The sequence below is a fragment of the Triticum dicoccoides genome, chromosome 6B (assembly GCF_002162155.2).
Source record: "Triticum dicoccoides isolate Atlit2015 ecotype Zavitan chromosome 6B, WEW_v2.0, whole genome shotgun sequence".
Taxonomy (NCBI): domain Eukaryota; kingdom Viridiplantae; phylum Streptophyta; class Magnoliopsida; order Poales; family Poaceae; genus Triticum; species Triticum dicoccoides.
This window is the reverse complement of record NC_041391.1, coordinates 175,960,926-175,973,583: the sequence shown is the minus strand read 5'-3', so window position 1 is coordinate 175,973,583 and position 12,658 is coordinate 175,960,926.

Sequence of the window (12,658 nt, the reverse complement as noted above, 5' to 3'; positions counted from 1 at the left end):
GTTAATGGTGAATTATTTGTGTGCCAAATTTATGTGGATGATATCATATTTGGTTCGACTAACCCTCATTTTAGTGAAAAGTTTGGAAGGCTAATGTCAGAGAAGTTTGAGATGTCTATGATGAGTGAACTCAAGTTCTTTCTTGGTTGGCAAATCAAGCAAACAAAGGAGGGTACCTTTGTTGCTCAAACAAAGTATACCAAGGACCTATTCAAGAAGTTCAACATGCAAGAATGCAAAGGTATGAGTACCCCCATGCCTACTAGTGGACATCTTGACTTGACAAAGGATGGTGAACTGGTTGACCAAAAGGTTTACCGCTCTATGATTGGTTCATTGTTATATCTATGTGCCTCCCGTCCTGACATTATTCTAAGTGTGTGCATGTGTGCACAATATTAAGTGGCCCCTAAAGAATGTCATCTTAAAGCTGTGAAAAGGATAATGAGATACTTAATTCACTCACCAAACTTTGGCATTTGGTATCCTAAGAGGTCTTCCTTTGATCTTGTTGGCTACTCCGATTCGGACTATGCCGGTGATAAGGTTGATAGAAAGTCCACTTCGGGTACTTGTCAATTTCTTGGTAGATCTCTTGTGTCTTGGTCCTCCAAGAAACAAAACCCGGTATCCTTATCCACCGCCGAAGCGGAATACATTGCCGCCGGTTCATGTTGCCCTCAACTACTTTGGATGATCCAAACTCTTAAAGATTATGGGATATATGTGAAACATGTTCCATTGCTTTGTGACAATGAAAGTTCTATTAAGATTGCTCACAATCCCGTGCAACATTCTCGAACAAAGCCTATTGAAGTTCGTCATCATTTCATTCGAGATCATGTTGCTAAGGGAGATATCAATCTTAAACATGTTCGTATCGATAAGCAATTGGTGGATATATTCACCAAACCACTTGATGAGAAATTTTTCTATCATTTGAGAGGTAAATTTAACATCATTGATGCCTCAAACTTGGAATAGGAACTCCATTTGGATGCATGCAAGGCATGAGCCTCTCTATGATAAATCCTTGATATTTCTCTTATAATGATGGTCACATGCCTTGGATACACTTGTACTCTTGCATGCTATCTAACCCTTGTAGGTACTTGGATAAGCCCAATTCTATGAGATTGCAACTCAATCACATTCTAAGCAATCTCTACATCTCCAAGTCTCTACAATATGGTGGTTGAAGACAAGGAAGCATGGATACTTTTTATATATCCTTTGACAATTTCTATATATCAAATTTTATTTGGTATCAAACTTCATGATTGTCAATTTGGATACACAAGTGCTCTTCCTTGCAAAACTAACCCATGTAGGAATATGAACTCCAACTACAAGCGGTGCTCCCAACTCTTGATGAACTACATCAACCTTGAGTATCCTACACAAGTTCAACTACATGATCAAGATCAACACCACCACCAAGGTATGTCATTCCGTCTTAGAGAAGCTCTACCCCAAGACATGGGTCAAAGCAACTCAACAAGATGTGAATATATCAAGATGCTTAAACGGAAAATGGCAACCCCATTTTGAGCTTAAAAAATGAGTATGACCTATGATCAAGTGTCTTCACTTGACTCCTAAGTCAATATACTCTAACATAGGTGACTTTGTCGCCGACCAATTCTAGATGAAGTTCTCTAGTGTTTCTCTGTGTTCTTGCATTTGTCTCTTGCTTGTTTATTTCCCCTTTCAAAAAAACTTCATCTAGATTTTACTTCTTTTCTCTGTTATTTTTCTGCATTCCCTGCATTTAATTCATTGCAAATCCTTTACTTAATTCCCTGCAAATCTTTGTGAGAACCTATTTGCCTAGTGGGCTGAGATGACAAAATCCTTTCTCTATGATGAACTCGGCCTCACCGATCTTTTCTTTTCAAACAAACGGGAACAACTCGGTGTCACCAAAGAAAAGGGCCCGGCGTTACCGATTTCACCACTGTGGAAACATTTTGCCATTTGCATCTTGCTTTTCCAATCCAGCTTCACTCGATGATTCTTTTCCTCTACCTGCATCACATTTTACATACTGCTTTGTCATGTGACTCAAGGACCAAACCTATTTGACTTATACTCCAGAAGATCCCTTCTTGGAAATTGATGTCGAAGGGGGAGAGAGAGATCACATTGAAGCTTATCTTATGGGCCAAAGATACCCTATGGGAGAGAAAGACTTCTTAATCTTCTCAGATGCTTGGTAAACAAAGAGGAGAGAAGCCACATGTCTTTTAGAGGGGAACGACATATTAGTTGAAGTTATTACTTTGTGCCGTTTCCCCTGTTTTTCATTTGTTTTTCATTTGCTCTGGTTTTCTATTACCCTATCTTCTCCCATTATCCAATGTTAGATTCAGGGGGAGAAAGACATCTAAGGGAAGAAAATCTTTGGAATTCATTGCATATCTTTATTCTTGGGGACATGTCAATATACAACTAGAGTACTAAGTACTCACTTTCTACATGTCATCCCAATCCTTGTACTCTTGTCGTTTCTTTTTCTTGCTCTGTTTAGTAGATGTTCATGTGTTGTATAACCTTGTTTTCTCAGGTTCATCTCTTCCAAAGTTAGCTCAAGAACACGAGGTAAGTATATGCATCACACTCATGTGCATGAGGATCTCTTGCTAATGTATATATTGTTTGCAAGGACTCATGAACATGTAGGTACATTCTCTGCATTTCACATCATTTTCTCTGATGCATATAGCCAAGATACATGTAACTCATTTCTTGCTCTGACATGTTTATGCTTTCACATACTTTTATAATCTATCTTTACATGATTGCATACATGTAGGGGGAGCTAATGCATGTTGCATGTTCTTCCAAAGCTTTACTTGTCATACTTCATATCTTAATCTAAAGCTTTGATGTATGTTGTCATCAATTACCAAAAATGGGAGATTGAAAGCATAACTGCTCCCTGGGTGATTTTGGTAATTAATGTCAACATATCTCTTGTTGGACTAATACTTCTATCTAGTATATTTCAGACAAGTTCAACATTGGAGTGGCAGGACAAGAGGATGTGGAACCCCTTCAAGATGCTAAGGACAAACATTGGGAAAAACTCAAGACTCTAAATTTTCATTTTAGTGATCCAAGATCACATTGAGTCCATAGGAAAGCCAATACTATTAAAAGGGGATGAGGTGTTGGTTAAAGGCTTGCTTGCTCAAAGTGCTTAGTGATATGCTCCACAATCCTCAACCACTTTCTCATTTCCACATATGTCATAAACCTAAAGTCAAACTTGGCCACACCGATTTGATTCATCTGGCGCCACCGAGTTCACTTGACATAGCCACTGCCCGAAACCCTAATCAGTTCGATCTCACCGATGGGATCTCGGTCTCACCAAGATGGCCTTGCAAACTCTATGTTACCTATTGCAGTTATTTCGGTCCCACCGAGAACGCAGTTGGTCCCACCGAGTTTGCATGACCAAGTCTCTGTTTGCTTATTGCTGAAACCGGTCTGACCGAGTTCACGCAATCGGTCTCACCGAGATGAGGTTTTGCCCTAACCCTAGCACATCAGTCCCACCGAGTTGCACTATTCGGTCCCATCGAGTTTGGAAGATTGTGTGTAATGGCTAGATTTTGTGTGGAGGCTATACCCCTCCACCCCATTCTCCATTAGAGAGAGAGAGAGCTATCAAAGCATGCCTACACTTCCACTACTTATTTTCTAAGAGAGAACCACCTACTCATGTGTTGAGACCAAGGTATTCCAATCCAACCACAAGAATCTTGATATCTAGCCTTCCCCAATTTTCTTCCCACTGAAATCATCTTTCCACCATATCCAAATCTGTGAGAGATAGTTGAGTGTTGGGGAGACTTGTCGGTGTCAAAACCCGCGGATCTCGGGTAGGGGGTCCCAAACTGTGCGTCTAAGGCTAATGGTAATAGGAGGCGGGGGACACGATGTTTACCCAGGTTCGGGCCCTCTCGATGGAGGTAATACCCTAATTCCTACTTGATTGATCTTGATGATATGAGTATTACAAGAGTTGATCTACCACGAGATTGTAGAGGCTAACCCTAGAAGCTAGCCTATGATTATGATTGTTGTTGTCCTACGGACTAAACCCTCCAGTTTATATAGATACCGGAGGGGGCTAGGGTTACACAGAGTCGGTTACAGAGAAGGGAATCTACATATCCGAATCGCCAAGCTTGCCTTCCATGCAAAGGAGAGTCCCACCCGGAACCTGGAAAAAGTCTTCTATCTTGTATCTTCATAGTCCAATAGTCTGGCATAAGTATATAGTCCGGCTGTCCGAGGACCCCCTAATCCAGGACTCCCTTAGTAGCCCCTGAACTAGGCTTCAATGACGATGAGTCCAGCGCGCAGATTGTCTTCGACATTGCAAGGCGGGTTCCTTTTTCGAATTCTCCAGAGAACTTGTTGTGAAGAGCAGTGTCTGGCTTCCCATTTAATGTTGCACTCATCGGCTTATGTACCTTAATAACGTTAGTCTCCACGTGTCGAGCGAATGCGAGAAGCCGGGGCATTTTTACTTTTGCCACCCCGACCATGTAAATATATCGTCTATTAAAGAGACAGAGATCCTCAGATCCAAATCACACCATCTTCCCCAAGTGAGGATCGATCAGAGCGCGCCCGAAAAAACCATCCCATCATGGCCGGCCATCGTAGCTCCTCGTCTCGCCCTCATAACACCAAGCCAGATGATTGGGAGAAGTGTACCGTACACCACGGTTGTTTGGTGGAGTTGCAGACACAAGGGTTTCTCCCACCTGCATACCTTGTCCCCGTTCGAGCCGGATTAGCCACCTATGACAGCAGGGAGCAAGCGGAGAATTATCCCAGCCCATCCAGGGGGGAGCGAGTGTGCCTTCTCCCTTACTTGCTGAGGGGCATCGGATTTCCAATCCATCCATTCCTCCGCGGGCTCCTGGAGTACTACGACCTCCAGCTGCACAATTTTACCCCCGCCTCCATCCTGCACATCGCAGGTTATGTCGCCCTTTGTGAGTTATTTCTGGGTTGCGAAGCTCATTTCGAGCTATGGAAGAGGCTGTTCTACATCGTCCCCCGCAATCAGGAGGGATCAATATTCCAAGTGGGCGGAGCCGAAATATGGAGCATCGCCGGGACTGGATACCTATCCGGCACCCCAAAGAAGACATCCGAAGACTAGCTCTCTGAGTGGTTTTATATAGAGGACGTCTCCCTTCCTGACCCTATCCGAATGGGTCTTCCAGAGTTTACAAATGCCCCATTGAAGAAACAACATAGCTGGCATCCTTGGAGCCCCCAGGAGGAAGATAGCAGAGAGGTCCTTCAATTGATGGGTAGGATAAAAACGCTTGCCCGATCCAGATTGACAATAATCGAGGTTATGTCTATATGCATAATGCGGGGGGTGCAGCTGCTCCAGTATCGGGGGCGTCCCATGTGGCGCTTCAACGGAGAATATGATGCCACCCGCTGTGGCTGGAAAGGCCCGAACTGCGCCATCGCTCTGGCGAAAGTATTGTCCGAACTACAAAAAGGGGAAGAAGAGGAGTTGCTCCGCATTGAGCCATGGGATGTATTTTTCATGTACAACCCCCCTAGCTGGGTGAGTGGCCATCCCTTACTCAACTCCATCTATTCCCGTGATTTTTATCACTAATGTTTATCTTGCCGGTCCATGTCAGGAAACGCGGAAAGCTATGAGGGAGGTCCACATCCCGCCTCCACAGCCAGAGGACCCCAACCGGGCCCTCGACCCCGGACTCGAAGAGGATCCAGACATATTCGTGGAGTTTGATGGCAGGGTGTTTTACCAGGTGAGCTGCGATGGCGCTTTGGTGGCCATTACTGCCGATTATCCCAGCCTCCTCCCAGCATCACATGTAAGTAAATAGGAGACTTATCTTTCAAAAAGGATTTTACTCCTTTCGCCTTTCCCACCGCACATATATTATGCTATAAAGGGAAGGCCATTGGTGCGTCATGCAGAACCCGCGGTGACTCACCAACAAGAGGCGCCCAAGCCGGGTAGGCTTAAAAGGAAAGCGAGCAGGACCGAGACGCCATCGAAGAGGTATGTTTTAAAACATGCCCCGTGATTGCCATATTTTTAAAATATAACAATATCTACTGTGTCCTGATAGAAAGAGTATTCGTCGGACTCTATCTGGAGATCCTTCTCACCATGCCTCTACCAGCTAGACTCCGAAACCGGCCTCAAGGGCGGAGGCTAACGCGAGGACAACACAAGATGGTCCTCTTATAGAGGATGCAGATAGAATATCCGCTACAAATTCCGAAGTGGAGAGCGCTATGAATCATCGACGTCGGCGAGCCGCACTCCACGGCCCTAATTTCTCCAAAGAGGTGTTCAATGCCTTTAATTCAGGAGACGCGTACATTCGAGCTGCTCAAGATGGGCTTTCTAGAGCCACATACTAGTATTCAAAAGATATATGGGTAAGCGAAATATGATAATTATGTATATCAGTAGCCCCTGAGACTTGAAACAGTTGGCACAACTGATTTAAGGATCATTGAATGAATAGGTTCTTACAGAGAAGAATGCCCTTTTGTCCCAAGAGCTGGAGAAGTGTCAAGCCCAGCTAAGGGTTGCTGCTGCCGAAATAGAGGGGTCCAAGAAGGCCTCACCAGGTAATATTTTTGTCTAGAAAAAACGTACGTGTACTAGGCGGTATTCGGCGTGTTGCGGATCTAACAATAGATTCTGCAGATAAGTCCGGAGTGAATCCGGAGATCCTGCAAGAGGATGGACAAAGAACGCAACGACAAAAGGAAGCTGGCGAGCATGTGTTGGAAATATGCCCCAGAGGCAATAATAAATTAGTTATTATTATTATATTTCCTTGTTCATGATAATCGTTTATTATCCATGCTATAATTGTATTGATAGGAAACTCAGATACATGTGTGGGTACATAGACAACACCATGTCCCTAGTAAGATTCTAATTGACTAGCTCGTTGATCAATAGATGGTTGCAGTTTCCTGACCATGGACATTGGATGTCGTTGATAACGGGATCACATCATTAGGAGAATGATGTGATGGACAAGACCCAATCCTAAGCCTAGCACAAAGATCATGTAGTTCGTAAGCTAAAGCTTTTCTAATGTCAAGTATCATTTCCTTAGACCATGCGATTGTGCAACTCCCGGATACCGTAGGAATGCTTTGGGTTTACCAAACGTCACAACGTAACTGCGTGGCTATAAAGGTGCACTACGGGTATCTCCGAAAGTGTCTGTTGGGTTGGCACGAATCGAGACTGGGATTTGTCACTCCGTGTAACGGAGAGGTATCTCTGGGCCTACTCGGTAGGACGTCATCATAATGTGCACAATGTGACCAAGGGGTTGATCACGGGATGATGTGTTACGGAACGAGTAAAGAGACTTGCCGGTAACGAGATTGAACAAGGTATCGGCATACCGACGATCGAATCTCGGGCAAGTACAATACCGCTAGACAAAGGGAATTGTATACGGGATTGATTGAATACTTGACATCGTGTTTCATCCGATGAGATCATCGTGGAACATGTGGGAGCCAACATGGGTATCCAGATCCCGTAGTTGGTTATTGACCGGAGAATGTCTCGGTCATGTCTGCATGGTTCCTGAACCCGTAGGGTCTACACACTTAAGGTTCGATGACGCTAGGGTTATAGGGAATAGATATACGTGGTTACCAAATGTTGTTCGGAGTCCCGGATGAGATCTTGGACATCACAAGGAGTTCCGGAATAGTCCGGAGGTAAAGATTTATATATGGGAAGTCCTGTTTTGGTCACCGGAAAAGTTTTGGGTGCGATCGGTAATGTACCAAGACCACCGGGAGGGTCCCGGGGGTCCACCAAGTGGGGCCGCCGGCCCCAGAGGGCTGCATGGGAAAAGTGTGGGAGGGGACCAGCCCCAGGTGGGCTGGTGCACCCCCCCACCAAGGCCCAAGGCGCCTAGAGTTTGGGGGAAACCCTAAAGGGGGGCGCCCCCTTGCCTTGGGGGCAAGGCAACCCCCCTGGCCGCCGCCCCCTCCTCAGATTGGATCTGAGAGGGCTGGCCCCCCTCTCCCTTGCCGCTATATATATGTGGGGGGTGGGAGGGCAGCCGCACCCAAGTTCTAGCGCAGCCCTCCCCCTCTCCCATGTCCTCCTCCTCTCCCGCGGTGCTTGGCGAAGCCCTGCTGGATTACCACGCTCCTCCATCACCACCACGTCGTTGTGCTGCTGCTGGATGGAGTCTTCCTCGACCTCTCACTCTCTCCTTGCTGGATCAAGGAATGGGAGACGTCACCGGGCTGCACGTGTGTTGAACGCGGAGGTGCCGTCCGTTCGGCACTAGGATCTCCCATGATTTGGATCACGACGAGTACGACTCCTTCAACCCCGTTCTCTTGAACGCTTCCGCTTAGCGATCTACAAGGGTATGTAGATACACTCTCCTTCCCCTCAACGCTAGATTACTCCATAGATTGATCTTGGTGATGCGTAGAAAATTTTGAATTTCTGCTACGGTCCCCAACAGTGGCATCATGAGCTAGGTCTATTGCGTAGATTCTATGCACGAGTAGAACACAAAATAGTTGTGGGCATTGATTTTTTTCAATATGCTTACCGTTACTAGTCCAATCTTGTTTCGACGGTATTGTGGGATGAAGCGGCCCGGACCGACCTTACACGTACACTTACGTGAGACAGGTTCCACCGATTGACATGCACTTGTTGCATAAGGTGGCTAGCGGGTGCCAGTCTCTCCCACTTTAGTCGGATCGGGTTCGATGAAAAGGGTCCTTATGAAGGGTAAATAGCAATTGGCATATCACATTGTGGCTTTTATGTAGGTAAGAAATGTTCTTGCTAGAAACCCATAGCAGCCACGTAAAACATGCAAACAACAATTAGAGGACGTCTAACTTGTTTTTACAGGGTATGCTATGTGATGTGATATGGCCAAGAAGAATGTGATGAATGATATGTGATGTATGAGATTGATCATGTTCTTGTAATAGGAATCACGACTTGCATGTCGATGAGTATGACAACCGGCAGGAGCCATAGGAGTTGTCTTAATTTATTGTATGACCTGCGTGTCATTGAGCAAACGCCATGTAATTACTTTACTTTATTGCTAACCGGTAGCCACAGTAGTAGAAGTAATAAGTTGGCGAGACAACTTCATGGAGACACGATGATGGAGACCATGATGATGGAGATCATGGTGTCATGCCGGTGACGATGATGATCATGGAGCCCCGAAGATGGAGATCAAAAGGAGCAAAATGATATTGGCCATATCATGTCACTATTTGATTGCATGTGATGTTTATCTTGTTTATGCATCTTATTTGCTTGGAACGATGGTAGTAAATAAGATGATCCGTCATTAAAATTTCAAGAAAGTGTTCCCCCTAACTGTGCACCGTTGCGAAAGTTTGTCGTTTTGAAGCACCACGTGATGATGGGGTGTGATAGATTCTAACATTCACATACAACGGGTGTAAGCCAGATTTACACACGCGAAACACTTAGGTTGACTTGACGAGCCTAGCATGTACAGACATGGCCTCGGAAGACAAGAGACCGAAAGGTCGAGCATGAGTCGTATAGTAGATACGATCAACATGAAGATGTTCACCGATGATGACTAGTCCGTCTCACGTGATGATCGGACACGGCCTAGTTGACTCGGATCATGTAATCACTTAGATGACTAGAGGGATGTCTATCTGAGTGGGAGTTCATTAGATGAACTTAATTATCCTGAGTCAAAAGCCCTTTGCAAATTATGTCATAGCTCGCGCTTTAGTTCTACTGTTTTAGATATGTTCCTAGAGAAAATATAGTTGAAAGTTGACAGTAGAAATTATACGGATAGTAGAAGGCTTATGTCCTTAATGCACCGCTCAGTGTGCTGGACCTCGAACGTGGTCTGTGGATGTTGCAAACATCTGACACACACATTTTGATGACTACGTGATAGTTCGGTAATGTTAAACGGTTTAGAATTGAGGCACCAAAGACGTTTTTTGAAACGTTGCGGAACATATGAGATGTTCTGAGGGCTAAAATTGGGATTTCAGGCTCGTGCCCACGTCAAGAGGTATATGACCTCCGACGTTTTTTTAGCCTGCAAACTAAGGGAGAAAAGCTCAATCGTTGAGCTTGTGCTCAGATTGTCTGAGTGCAACAATCACTTGAATCGAGTGGGAGTTGATCTTCCAGATGAGATAGTGATGTTTCTCCAAAGTCATTGCCACCAAGCTGCTAGAGCTTCATGATGAACTATAACATATCAGGGATAGATATGATGATCCTTGAGATATTCGCGATGTTTGACACCGCAAAAGTAGAAATCAAGAAGGAGCATCAATTGTTGATGGTTGGTGAAACCACTAGTTTCGAGAAGGGCAAGGGCAAGAAGGGATACTTCATGAAATGGCAAATCAGCTTCTGCTCTAGTGAAGAAACCCAAGGTTGAACCCAAACCCGAGACTTAGTGCTTCTGTAATAAGGGGAACAACCACTGGAGCAGAATTACCCTAGATACTTGGTAGATGAGAAGGGTGGCAAGGTCGATAGAAGTATATTGGATATACATTATGTTAATGTGTACTTTACTAGTACTCCTAGTAGCACCAGGGTATTAGATACCGGTTCGGCTGCTAAGTGTTAGTAACTCGAAATAAAAGCTACGGAATAAATGGAGACTAGCTGAAGGTGAGCCGACGATATGTGTTGGAAGTGTTTCCAAGGTTGATATGATCAAGCATCGCACGCTCCCTCTACCATCGAGATTGGTGTTAAACCTAAATAATTGTTATTTGGTGTTTGCGTTGAGCATAGACATGATTGGATTATGTCTATCGCAATACGGTTATTCATTTAAGGAGAATAATGGTTACTCTATTTATTTGAATAATACCTTCAATGGTCTTGCACCTAAAAGGAACGGTTTATTGAATCTCGATCATAGTGATACACATTTTCATGCCAAAAGATATAAGATAGTAATGATAGTACCACTTACTTGTGGCATTGCCATGTAAGTCATATTGGTGTAAAACGCATGAAGAAGCTCCATGTTGATGGATCTTTGGACTCACTCGTTTTGAAAAGTTTGAGACATGCGAACCATGTCTATTGGTGTATACGCATGAAGAAACTCCATGCAGATGGATCGTTTGGACTCACTTGATTTTGAATCACTTGAGATATGCAAATCATACCACATGGGCAAGATGACTGAAAAGCCTCGTTTTCAGTAAGATGGAACAAGATAGCAACTTGTTGGAAGAAACACATTTTGATGTGTGCAGTCCAATGAGTGCTGAGGCATGCAGTGAATATCTTATGTTCTTACTTCACAGATGATTCAAGTAGATGTTGAGTATATTTACTTGATGAAACACAAGTCTGAATTATTGAAAGGTTCAAGTAATTTCAGAGTGAAGTTGAAGATCTTCGTGACAAGAGGATAAAATGTCTACGATATGATCATAGAGATGAATATCTGAGTTGCGAGTTTGGTACACAATTAAGACATTGTGGAAATTGTTTCACAACTAACACCACCTGGAACACCATAGTGTGATGGTGTGTCCGAACGTCATAGTTGCACCCTATTGGATATGGTGCATGCCATGACGTCTCTTATCGAATTACCACTATCTTTCATGGGTTAGGCACTAGAGACAACCGCACTTGCTTTAATAGGGCACCACGTAATTCCGTTGAGACGACACCGTTTGAACTATGGTTTGGAGAAACCTAAGTTGTCGTTTCTTAAAAGTTTGGGGCTGCGACGCTTATGTGAAAAAGTTTCAGGTTGATAAGATCGAACCCAAAGCGGATAAAATGCATCTTGATAGGACACCCAAAAACAGTTGGGTATACCTCCTATTTCAGATCCGGAAGCAAAAGGATTGTTTCTAGAAATGGGTCCTTTCTCGAGGAAAAGTTTCTCTCGAAAGAATTGAGTGGGAGGATGGTGGAGACTTGATGAGGTTACTGAACCATCACTTCAACCAGTGTGTAGCAGGGCACAGGAAGTTGTTCCTGTGGCACCTACACCAATTGAAGTGGAAGCTTATGATAGGGATCATGAAGTTTCGGATCAAGTCACTACCGAACCTCGTAGGACGACAAGGACGTGTACTGCTTCAGATGGTACGGTAATCCTGTCTTGGAGGTCATGTTGCTGGACAACAATGAACCTACAAGCTATGGAGAAGCAATGGTGGGCCCGGATTCCGACAAATGGCGAGAGGCCATAAAATCTGAGAGAGGATCCATGTATGAATACAAAGTGTAGACTTTGGAAGAACTACTTGATGGTTGTAAGGTTGTTGAGTACATATGGATTTTAAAAGGAAGACGGACAATGATGGTAAGTGTCACCATTAAGAAAGCTCGACTTGTCGTTAAGATGATTTCCGACAAGTTCAAGGAGTTGACTACGGTGAGGCTTTCTCACTCGTAGCGATGCTTAAGTCCGTTGGAATCATGTTAGCATTAGCTGCATTTATGAAATCTGGCAGATGGATGTCAAAAAACATTGTTTCCTCGACAATTATCTTGAGGAAAGGTTGTATGTGATACAACCAGAAGGTTTTGAAAAATCCTGAAAGACGCTAA